Source organism: Aptenodytes patagonicus, chromosome 1 (genome assembly GCF_965638725.1).
Source record: "Aptenodytes patagonicus chromosome 1, bAptPat1.pri.cur, whole genome shotgun sequence".
Taxonomy (NCBI): Eukaryota; Metazoa; Chordata; class Aves; order Sphenisciformes; family Spheniscidae; genus Aptenodytes; species Aptenodytes patagonicus.
The window spans coordinates 179612098-179625255 of NC_134949.1; the positions used below are offsets into that span (position 1 = coordinate 179612098).

The window sequence follows — 13158 nt, forward strand, 5'->3', positions numbered from 1 at the left end:
AGATACAAGCAAAGTTTGTGCAGATGAAAAACAAATGATACTGTTGCATGTTTATTTGTGACAGGATCTATTTTGTCCTGACAGATGCTATGTACAGTGATACAAGGGAGGGAGCTAGGAACATACCTATGCCTAGCTTAGAAATCAATGGCATAACCTTGATGCTTAGCAGGTGTACTTTGCTGTGTCAGATGCTGCAAACCGGTTTTCAAAACTAGAAGGGACCAAAAGCCCTCAAAAGCTATTCTCCATCACACGGCTAGTTAATACCACAAATCTGCCATGTTATTTGGACCTGTTGATCCAGTCGTTTTAAACACAGACATTCAAATAATATTGAAGTCCTCTCTATTTTAAAACCTCACTGTCGACAAAATGATTTAGCAGGACATACGAACTTTATTCTTCCTTCTTGTAAACATCAACACCGAGCGGCTGTGGGAACAGCAGGGAAGTGTATCTCGTTGGCAGGCTGTCAATCTCATCCTCGCAACCTCTTGGAGCAATTGGTTTGTCATCAGTCCAAAAGATGCTATTTCCCACCTAGTCCTTTTGCTTTGCCCCACTCAGAGGTACTCCTGGGTTTGTAAGAAATAACCAGCCTTTACTACTCTTCCCACTTGTGCTACTAAGCTTGGAGCGAAGGCAACCGCCTGGTTCCAGCACAGGCACAAAGCAGTCTGCCGGGGAAGGGGAGTACCTGCAAGGCTCAGTCTCTGTGGGAGGGAGCTAAACTACAGAGTAGTAAGACATAAAAATGCAAATTCTGATCTTTGCTGTCCCCTCATCACAGAACTATTGCAATTCCCTCATTTTTCATGATTCTAGTTCCTTCAAGCTTAAAGAAATCTAAAAGTCTGAGATCTGAACTAGCAGCAGCATCAGCACCACTTCTAGGAAATTGCTCGATGCCAAGCAACACGACACCGACTTCCAGGCAGGGCTATTTGCCCTTAACGTTCACTAACCTGATCAGTTCAAAAATCAAGTACGCAAGTGTTCCAGGACAAAAAGCAGAGCACACGCAGATGGACACAACTCTACAAACTACTAATTAACACAGATCGCTGGGGATGAGATTAACTCACAAGGAGTTAATAACTGCAAATTGATTTGAGGCATTCATTGAAAGAAATGCACGCGATAGAGTAGATCTCAGTATCATATCCACAGCTAATGTTTGTCACCTCCACTAGAAACCATCAGTAAGGAGTAAGGGATGACAGTTCCTTGTGATTTTATTTTTCTTCCTAACACAAGATCCTGTTTTGTAGCAGCCTGATCATTTGCCAGGCCAATTAGCTGCCAGCATGTTCTCACCCCCAGATGTGGTCAGCCGTACAGCACAAATAAACATCATTCATTACTCTCTACAATAACTGCTGTGAGCTGGCCCACTAAGCACAAAGCAACAGTTATCATGACTGTGAAAGCAAGAACCCACATGAAGAATATAATTAGTATTTATGGCAAACCAGATTCCACACTCCTCTTTCAAATAGTATGCGTTCTCCAGGAAAGATGGATGAAGAAGCCAAGAAACTCTATCTACATTATTCTCTCTATATACGAAATCTCTAGATATATAAAAAAGATGGGGGCAAACTTTTTGGCAGGGCCTGTTGTGACAGGACAAGGGGGAATGGCTTTAAACTAAAGGGGGGTAGATTTAGGCTAGGTATAAGGAAGACATTTTTTATGCTGCGGGTGGTGAAACACTGGCACAGGTTGCCCAGAGAGGTGGTGGATGCCCCATCCCTGGAAACATTCAAGGCCAGGTTGGACGGGGCTCTGAGCAGCCTGATCTAGTTGAAGATGTCCCTGCCCACGGCAGGGGAGTTGGACCAGATGACTTTTAGAGGTCCCTTCCAACCCAAGCTATTCTATGATTCTATGTACCAATCTAAAATATCTCCATTTCTAGAACTTTTGCCACCTTGCCTAAAATAAAACTTCATAGTGTTTAAGTGTCAGCAAAGGATTGACACTTTTTAAGCACACAACTCCATTGTTTAGGATCAAATGTAGAAAAATGTTTTCATTAGGTTTCAAATGGAAATATCAAAGTACATATTGAGTACTTCTGCAGTATTGACAAAGACAGCAAAATTAGACTTACTGATGTCTTGTGCTAATGCCAAAAACATCAAAAGGTATGTAGGAAGCAAGTGCTACATACATCTAGGCAAATACGTAAATTAATGTAAAATTTGTAAAATCCCAAAATTGTGCAATGGATAGTCATTTTAGGATAGTTATTTTGCTCTAAACTGATTGTGAGACTGCCCTGGTTAGCATGGTAAAACACCACTATGGTATGCATGGATTTGCTCTTTGTTACCCGTTCCCAGTAGGCTGTTTCCAGAGAATGAGACAATGTTGTTAAGACCTTTATTTTAAATGTAAAAGCCCAGCTGTTAAGTTCTGAATTTTACAATATTTGTAGTTTTATTCTTAAAGCCCCAACTCTGGTTGCCCACAGATGAAATAAGAAACTCGGGTACCTTTAAAAAACAAGGGGAGTTTCTAACCCTTGCAGTTGAACAAAAACATGAATAATCCTCCTCTGAGTACCTTATACAGAAGATGGACTGAAGGAAGAAAAAGTACCAGCTGTGGAAAGGAAAACGGGGGCGTCTAAAGAACCATCAGAGAAAAGAAGCCAAAAAATCCATTTGATTTACTGACGGCAAAGAGTTAAATGCATTAACAATTTGACTTCTTGAAGCACGAAACCCTTGGCCTTTCACACCAACAAAGGAACTAATATTCTCTAACACAATATTCAAATTGTCCCAGTCATCAAAGTCTACAGTTAGATTGGAAGTGCCCAACATTTTGGGTATGATTTCCTTGGTTTTGATCAATTCTTAGTAACTAGACTGCTGATAACGTACTGCGTTACACAATGTATACTGTAGTATTTTTAAAAAGGACTTGTCAAAATGACTACATAATCAATCAAACAAAACCTTTCCTTTAAAAAATAAAATCAGCAACAAGTCAGCCTGTTCATAACTTTAAAATATTTACTAACACAACTGAAGCTTTAGAAACTAATTAAGACCTTATTTTTATAACTTCCCTGGAGATATCAAAATGCTAAAATAGACGAGAATAGTAACTCACATAGAAAAATATGAGCCACTACACAAACACAAATATTCACCATACTGACTCCTGTGAATAATCAGTGTTTGATAAGAACTGATGGAAAATTTCACATGAAAACCTCAACAAGTAAACATCTACAGAATTGCATGGCTCAAAAGGAACAGAGCACCCTGCAAAACCAGAGCATGCTGTACCATATCTAAAGCAATTCCTTTACTAAAAGCAATTTCTCATTTAAGCCGTATAAGGTACACAATTTCTAAACATATATAGAAGCATGTTTTTGAAAGTGAAGACAAAATTTGCTATTCAAACCAATGGGAACATTCATAAGCTGGGACACGAGGTATAAACAGCATAGATTCCCATTATTTTGTTTTAATTTTGTGGGGTTACACTGATGTAAACAGAGACAGATTGAGTACAGGTCCTGTACTTGATGAATCAGATATACCTAGGACTTTATATTAACTAAGGATATCAGGGTTTCCAAGAAACCAAACGTACATGCACATTTTAAACACCTTCAATTTTCATAACTCCATTATGAAACTCAGTGAACTCAGTTTGACATAATGCTAACTTACTTTCACTCTAAGAGACACAAATAAAAAATATCTTTGCCATAAAGACAGAAAACAATAAAGTCATAAATAACTGCGTTGTACTACTGACTAACCATACTAAATTATAGCTGAGGTGCTCTCTAGCTCGTTTATTCACTCAATTAGCTTAAGTTTTATATAGGCCTTCAGGCCAGAGTCAAAAATACTTTTTAAGCTCAAGCTAAAAACAAATTAAATTGCACATATGCAGATATTTGAAAATGGGAACTAATTACATAGCCTGAACAAAAACACTCTTTTGAGCCAGCAACTGGAGGAATATTTACAGTACTGTCAATCCAGTAACTGCAAGTTTTGAACTGTCGTGGTTTAACCCCCAACCGAAACGAGGACATGAACACACAGCACTTTCCTGCCGACATAGTCTCCTCAGAGCAGGAAACCCAAACCACCTCCCTGGTGTGTTCAGCACGCACACAGTTGCACAGCAGCCACGCTTAAAAGCAAAATATCTCTCTCAGGAGTAAAGTGCACAGTCCTGCACAGGAAACAGAAGTATTTTGTTAATCACTGGAGAAATTTAAGAGTGCTAGAAGGGAATTCAAAACCCTCTCCTTACTGTAGATAAGAGTATCTAAACCAGCTAAGAGGTATCACCTCAGTGAGGCGTACCTACTACCTCCCTCCCAAAGACAGGTATTTAACCTTCGCTTTCGGTCCTTGTAAAACGGTGATTCAGAGCCTGAAAACTCCTCCTGCAGTTAGACGTACATCTGGGAACAGACAAGTGGGTAATGTGTTTGAAAAGACAGCCAGAGGACGAGGAGATGAAGGTAGTCCCACTACTCACTGAACAGCACTGTTGTTGCAACACTTGCTCGAGAAGCGGGAAATGTGGGCTCCTACTACTCGCCAGCCTGAAGAGATTTACTCGAGTCCCTGGAAAAGCCAGAGCTCCTGCAAGAACTTGAAGCAGTCTGAGGTAGAAGAGAGGTGCCAGATACCCAGCTGCAACCAATGCTGTGGTGCCACCACATAGGAACAGATCTTCAGGTAGCTGTGTTTTCAAAGCAAAGCCTAAGTAGATACTTGTCTTTCAAGTACCTCAGTAGCTCCCAAACACATGGACCTTAGACATACGTACAATCCTTAGGTCTACTTCACAGGGTGAGGCTTTCAGCTTCTGTGCTCAAAAGAGGAGGATTGTAACATCTTCCAGGGTTTATTTGAACCCAGTGCTTCAAAGCTTTCCTTTACAATTACGAGTCCTAAAAACTTACTTTTTTGAAAAATTTGCATTTTTATTAGTTACGAGATTACAAGTTCAGGGCCCAAGACAGCAATGTTTTCAGCTCTAGTAACTGTGAGTAAGAGTATTGAGTTGTACCTGTAAAACTGGAAGTTAGTCTGGGGCACGTACATATTCCCATCTTGCTGAATGCTATTGTACAGTGAACGTCTTGACTTTTCAAGCAGCGCACTCCTCGTTCCAGTCTCCCAACAGCCATTAGCCGTAGTCATCTCAACAGCTTGTTCCAGCACATATGGTTTCCTAACCACAGCTGTAGCTTCCTCAGCCATCCAGCCAGTGGTAGAAACTCTGCCATCAGCAGAGCTATACTTCGTACGTTTAATGCACGTTTTCAGTCACATTGAATCTGTTTTTGCCTGAAACCATTTCCCTGCACTGCTATATCCAGCTCACAAAATGCTCTTGGGGCTTGTTTGCTATTTCTGTCCCTTGATTTCTTGGTCAAGAGAGGTAAAGCACCCCCTCTTCTCCAGCTGCAATGATAACAGAGAGAAACCCTCTAAGTGTAGACTGCACAAGGGAACTTCTTTCAAGAATCAGTAAATAGGGGTCTCCAAAACACAATTTAGTGTACATCCTTACCCTTGAACCTCCATAATTAGACTACAACAGCTGAACAAATATATGCCAACATTTTTCTTCGGTTTTAGTTTTCTACACTAAATCCTATGGCTTCTCAAGCTCTTAACACAGATCAGCTAGTGAGAAACTACATGGCAATGAAATGTCTTCATTTGATTATATTTTGCAAGAATGGGATTCCTCTACAAAATTCTAAATTTCACAGTGGTTTTAATAGTCAATATACAGGATTGCCATATACAGTAAAAAAGAGATTAAATACTTGTCTTGTGCTACTTTAAAATAATAAAAAGCAATCAAGCTCAGCTTTCTATGTCTAATGAAAACAACGTCCGTTACAGTTTGGACACAGAGTGATAGATTAGGAGGAGCTGAGAAAATGAATAAAGATTGCCCCCTTTCCTCTAAGCCTAGGAAAACTGAAAAATAATGTTAGTTTTAAAAGTATGTGAGAACTGGGAGTACCTGAAAAAGTCTGTTTCCCAATTCATTCACATAAAGCAAGTCCTTTTTGAAAAATGATATAAAAGGATCTAATATTAGTGTAGACTGAGAAAGCAGTTCAGTTGGTATGTATTGGTATACAACTGCTTAAATATATAGAACTGCAACAACTCATATACCTCAAGAGCTGCCCCAGCAAAAATAGCAAAGACCTCTTTTAAAGGTACAATCAGAAAGCCTATCTAAATTGCAGCAGTTTCCAGGACTTTCAGCCAGCACAGCAAAGCAGTACAATCAGCAGTGGTGTTTGGCATACTGCAATTGGTGACAAAAATGTAAATCTAAGTAAGATTCAGGAATGACGCACTTTGTCTGACATATTCCAGTTGTGCCAATGATTACCTACCAGTGTGAGCAGGGAATAATCTGTATTTTTCAAGACAGATGCACAACTACTCCATTTCAACGTAATTCAGTGAAAGGCTGACCTGAAAATTGTCTTTGGACACATTACATACTGGAGAAATGATGACACTGCTTCGCAACTGCAGCGTGCTGAAGGGCAGAGAGACTCTAACCACCATTCTCTGACCCAACTTTGTCATAAAAATGATTTTATGACATCAAAACATTCAAAAGACTAGAAAGGAAATGGAATTGAGACGTACAATCTACCTCCTACAAAACTCCTACATAAAAGGATACTGCGCCTTAGCTATGTGCTTCGGAGGGTTGGGTTTTTTGTTGTTTTTAACTTGCCTCTTTTTTTTTTAAGGCAAACTTTTTACCGAACAGCTATATAAACACACAAGCACAGACGCTTTGTGAAAAACGTAATTGTCTCAGCATTCATTTTCTTTCTGTGTGCACAACTCTCCCTGCATGCAGAAGTCCAAAAGCAAATTTTCAGAGCAGAGGTAATAGCCAAACTTGGCTTCCCAACATCCCTTTTTTGAGAAACTGGACAAATATTACGCAGAAGTATTATGCCCTAGGCATGACCTAGGGCCCAAATGTCTGTTGCCTCCCCAGCTCCCATACTCAGCAAGTGCCATTTTATGTAAACTGCCAGTCTGATGCATTTTCATTCCATTTGGTGAATTCTTAACCAGAACCCATGAGCATACAAGCTCTGACATTTCAGCTAGTTTGAAATAAAATATACCTTTCTGAGCAGAAGACTCATTCTCGTGTATTACTACATAAGGTAACCTGAAACAAAATAGAGACCCAGATTCTGCCAAACTATTAGCATTTCATTCATTAAGGAGAGGATTTACCCCAGTTAATTTTAGGAGCCTTCAAATAAGGAATTAGGAGCCTTCCAAAACAGTGCCCTTCTTACCAAAGGGCACTGTGAATGCAAAAATTTACACGGGGAGACTACAGAAATTCACAGAAGAGGAATCCAAAGGTTAATAAATCACATCTAATGATGTGATGTCAGTCTCTGAATTGGAAATACATCTGGGAGGGTGTTGGGGCAGGCATGTATTGTATTTCCCTGTATTCTCACTTTCTTCTAGTATCTATTTATGGTGCTTTTGGACGCAGGATCCTGTGTCACACAGACACAATAAAGATGTGTGGATGTACAGGATGTATAGACAGTGATGGCTGACCTAGCCACCACGGGATGCAATATGCTCCAAAGAGAAAGGACGGAGCACGATTCACCTCACCTCCACTTTAAAAGGACATGAGCTGTGCCTGTTTGTCTGCGCTGCCTACAAAGGCAGCCTAGCGTGACTGGCTCGGATACAGATCTCTGCATATATTCAAACAAAACTCACTCTGACAACATTCATTACAGGGAACAATAAACAGAGCTTAAAAACAGATTTCAGAGACTGCATTCAGTTTTCCCTTTTTCTAAGCTATTGAAAAAGAGGACTCTTGCAGCGCAAGTGCATTGCAATGCTTGCGTCCATCCTACTGAAACAGCTGTAAATATCCAGTTGAAGCTGTTGAACATATTTCTCGGCAGCAGTTCCAGCTGAAAAGGAAACCCTTGCTACCTCCCTACAGGCTAATGCTTTACCCCGGTCCTCCCCATGCCATCCTCTTGGCTGTACTGGCACACTGCACCAGCAAGTACAACCGTCCTTGCAAGACTTCATGCTAAATCAGATCAATTATCCAATCGGTAGTAAAAAGACCTTTTTGTTAATTTATTTTTTTAAACAAGGAAGAGTTCCTCAATCCCCTTTACCAGGAAGATGGAGCCCAGTTGTACCAGGGCATTTAAGGGAGAGATGGAGAAGCAGAAAACAGCAGCAGGAAGGTGGGGCTGCTGAAGCCAACACTACCTCCAAAAGAAAGGCTTGTCAGAGAGCAGCCTCCACGATGTGTGTAAAGGCAGGTGAGATGAACTCAATGTCTGACACTGTTTGCTTACTTATATAGTGCAGAGCAAAACAACAGCACTTTCATCGTATTTTAAGAATTAGCAACAAAAAAGGGAACAAAATGGTAACCACCTTACAATGTCACTTAAAGGGTAAAGATTTATCACCATGATGTGCAGACAATGCACGTAAGGCCACAGAAAACATCTTCCTCCAACTCTTGCTGTGCCAGCTGGATAGACGACCTGCCTCCGCTGGTTCTGGCTGTAAAATACCAGGTCTCTGGTTAAGCTCACCCAGCATGTACTGACTAAAATGGGCAAGGAAGCCATCATCTGATCATCTCAGCTAGTAGATCTGAAGGGGCAGCAATTTCTGCAGGCACAAATGAAGTTAGAACAGGACATACATCCCTGCCAAAAAGAAAGTAGGTTACATTCCCCTGTAAAGGGATGAGAGGAAGACTCAACCACAGCAATCTAAGATCATCTTATTCCAAATGTAGTGGATCCACAAGAGATTTTTAGGTTTGTTTATACCATACGGCAGAGCAGAGTGTCCAAGAGCCCTTAGAGAAGCTCTGAGGAGGCTCGTGCATCTACCTAGAGAAAGGTAGGACTGTGGCAAGAAACTAGCATCTCTTCCACAATCAGCATACCTTCACTACCACCCAACCTGGTGAGTATAACTAATCTGGTCTCAAATAGTTCAAATAATCTTGCAGAAAGCTCCACAACATATTAATTTATGAGTGGTGGCTTCACTCCTCTAACATGAAACAGGTGTCTTCACACAGACAATGGTATTGCAGCCTACAGCATGGCAAAGCATTAGATTTAAGCAGAGCTATGTCAGAAGACATGACATATACCACTTCAACATCGTTTGAGCATGATGACCAGCGTGAATCACATTTTACTCACTGCCTGTTAGTCCAAAGGAAAAACATTTTGGTTGGCACAATTTGTGAAATAGTTTACATTTTCCTTTATAAAACACAGGTCTATCATTGATTACACACACTCGAACATTACTGTTGTGAAAGAGACATTCGTATTCTCTAACGTCATCATAAGCAAAATCTGAACTCTCATGCTCACTGCATAAGCATTGTGAAACTCATCCCAACCTTATTTTCCTTCTTGAACTCATTACCTTTGGTAACTGCTTTGTCTGTTTTTCAGTGACAGTGTGATACAGCAACATCCCACAGAGTACTGTGGGAAGCATATTCTGCAATCACTCAGCAGTGGTTTAAATGCTCCGTTTGCCACAATACTCCACAAATAGTACAACGAACTAAATTTTGAACGGAAAAACTTCTTTTTGTCTTTTTCTTTAAATGCTGGCTCTCGGGTCTGAAGCGTCTCCCAGGTCTGAGAAATAGCGTGCCTGGGTCTCAGGACATCTCTTCGCTGCCTGCTGCTTGCAGAGTCCTGGCAACCTTTGTCTGCCATATAACTCATACCTTTTCAATCCAGTGGACATTTGCTCCACAGACCAGTATGACATATGCTCTCTAGGTCTGAAGGAGTCAAGGGAATGTCTGCAGATAAGCAGCAGCGAGGAGTATGCAGCCATGGGAGTCACCTCCGCAGCCTTCATAATTCAACACTTGCAGCATGCTCATCAGAAATGCTTGCCCAGAATGCAGCTCTTGCACAGTAAAGCATTGGTGACCAGCCGTTTTGTAACTACTGTGCTAGATTATTAATACCACAGTTCTGTGGAGCACAGCGTTATCAAAAATAGGAGGAGGACGTAAATAGGTTTTCTCTGACTCAAACCTGCTATATTGTCATAATCTTTCAGAGAGGTGCCTTTAACTCTAATGGGATCAACGATATATGCTCGTGGAGGGGGAAGGAGGTGCAGTCTTGGCAACCCCACCTGAAATCACGTTGTTTGTAGGGTTTGTATTTTACAGTTGTCCCTGTGCAAAGGTTATACACAGCTATAGAGCACTGACCAGAATATACACAGTTAATATTTCCTATTTCTATATAAAATGTGTTGTTATGCCACTAATGTTCAGGTATGCTGTAAAGAAACAAAGAAAGTTTAAAGTCTAAAGCCAGGCCCATAATCTAATCAAGATATTCAGCAAAAATTCTAATTAAACTGCCTTAACCAGAAGAGGGGGCAGAAATTCCTTGTGCTCCAGAAGCAGCACTTGCTGTCCCTATACCAAATCACAAGGATGGGTAATTCCAGTTTGAGAAGGAGAGTAGCTACCAGAGACTCTGCAAACCACTTTAGAGAAAGGATCTGGGGAGCTGTAGCTCTACAAACCTTCCTGGGCATGTCCCCTGGGGCATGCTGAGCCCTCTAACTCACCACCCCGGCTAGCCGAGATTCTGGATCAATGAAGCGAGAAACCTAGTATCATACATAAGCTTAATAATGCATGTTCAGGTCGGGGGGGGTGCTTGTAATATGGGCCCACGATCATAAATCTGTGCACTTAAGTAAGCACTTCATCATCCTACAAAGTATCTGGTGGTAAAGTTGACTTAGAGAAATCTGGCCTGCCGCTTCTTTGGACATGGTTATCTATTATTCAGGAGCAGGCTTTCAAGCTACTAATCCATCTGGTACACATACTGGGTACGTGACTCTTGTTACAGGTCCTCCTCTTCCCCAACCACACAGCTCTGTCCCTTGGGGCTACCCTTGCGTGTGGAGTTTGCCTCAGCATCCAAGGGGAAGCAGAAGCAGTTTCATGTCCCCTATTCACACGAGGGCTGCATCCACCCTTGTACAAGTCATGTAGGTGCAGTGACCATCTTCCTCAGTTGCAGTATAAGCTGGTAAAGGTAAATTCATTTTTGGACAGTTCTCTGTCAGGTGACTCCTTCAACTAGTACTTATGATAATGATGCTTTTCTTGGGCCTCTCTCTTGCAGCTCAAAGATACTTGTTTCCCCAAACCAGTCTACTTCACACATCCACTCAATTCTTTGAATTACTTAATAAAGACCAAGTAAGCCTGTTGGTGCAGGGGTACTTTGCCAATACAGTATGGTAGGACCTGTAAATGACTTACACCACTGAGGAAAATCATTCTTTATGTGAACACTCTACAAGCATTGCCATGAACTAAAGAAATTATATCAATACAAGGAAAAGTTTCCAGAACAAACATATCTATGTATCAGGGACTTCTGCCAAAGCAGGTCTGTACCTCTGTAATGTGCATCAGAAGAACGCTGTAGCGTCTAGGTAAGCTTCGCAAAGACCTCCTCAAGCAAAGTATCTGACTATGGGGAATTAAGCTCCTGAGTTTTAAATACTTTGTACTGATCACTGCCAGCCAAACCAAGAGCATGAACTTACTGTATTTTCAGTCATGTGGGAACCAGTAAATACTGAATCTCAGCTTATCATATTTTTAACCTCAAATATAAAGCAGAAGACTCCTCTCAACGTTATTTGACATTCATCCCAAAAATCATACAATTAGTAGGCAAAATACCTTAAGGAACTAACATAAGGACAATGCACAAACCATGAGAAAGTCAGTTAAAGACTTCCAGTGATTTCAGTAGGTTTGGGATCAACATGGTCTTTTTCCTACTACATTTCTACTACTGTAAGTTTTCTACTACATCTATCTAGTATACGAAATGTAATTACAAAAAGTCATTTTTTTAATACTATTTATTTAGTTACCTCCCCTCCTACTGTAAGACTGGAGACACTTCACTTTATTCTTGTCTCAGGTTAATTTTACAGTGGTGGAAGGCCTGCTTTCAACAGAATTAATTCCAGTTTACCACAGCATAAGTAAAGGCTGGAAATTAACTTTGTTCGATGACTAAAAATTCTTACAAAAGCTATGGTATGGAAGCCAATCTGAATTTTAGCCACACAGGAGGGGAGTGGTGGAGGAAGGACATTTTGTAAAATGCAGCATGTCCTCCGACTTCAATAAACTCTGTGGTCTGTATTCACCTCAACTAGTTTTCAATGTTCAAATTTGACCTCCAGTTCTACCTAACCAACTATGTTCCTCTCTGTTCGTCCCTATCACTGGACGAAGACAGATCTCATGCTCTGGAGATGTCTCTGTTTTTGAACTAGTCCCTGATTTCAAGCCTGAAGTTTAAGATGGCTTAAATAAAGTAGTATGAACCTCATCTTGAAAGCACTTATAGCATGTTTAACACACAGAAACATATATGGTAGCTAGAAAAGGTGTGACCTGAAAGTTGAAATACGAGGACTATCATGACATTCATTCAAGTTGGATCCAAGTGACAGCTATACCGATGTGTATTATCCATGCAGCACTGCACTGCAGCGTGTGGATGTATTGGAACTAGGCTGTTTGGCATGCCTCTGCATGGTGTAGACAGGTTGTATGCATTGACAGGATCAACTCTTAGGGTCTTCTTATGTTTTGATAACACAACAACGAAGGGTGAGGTCTTCTGTGTGCCTGTATGTGCCCTGTATACAAGCATACCCCTCAAGGCTACTAAGAACATGAGAGGCTTTTATCTTGTCAGCAATCTGGTTTCTACGTAGCAAAAAATTACAGGTCTTGTATATTTCTTAACTTCAGTCTGAGAAGGAGGCCTGTTTTCAAAACCAGTTAACCTAATAGGGCTTTTTTTGTGCAGAAATAAATCTCTCTAATCTCTTGCAACTGTACATTAGACATCTCCAGTTTAATCAGCCAAAAGCAGTTTTAAAACCCCAATGATAGCAGTGCATCCACTCTTTTGGAAATGCTGTTTTCACCCCTCAGGGAACAACAGCTGCTTTGTGATCTCTTGAGTCTTTGTGT

The 13158-nt window shown here is 40.8% G+C and overlaps 1 protein-coding gene across 2 annotated transcripts in view; it reads right to left on the reverse strand.

Moving 5' to 3' along the window:
* SLAIN1 (SLAIN motif family member 1) overlaps positions 1-13158 on the reverse strand; it is a 54206-nt gene that overhangs the window by 23282 nt on the left and 17766 nt on the right. The window lies entirely within an intron of this gene.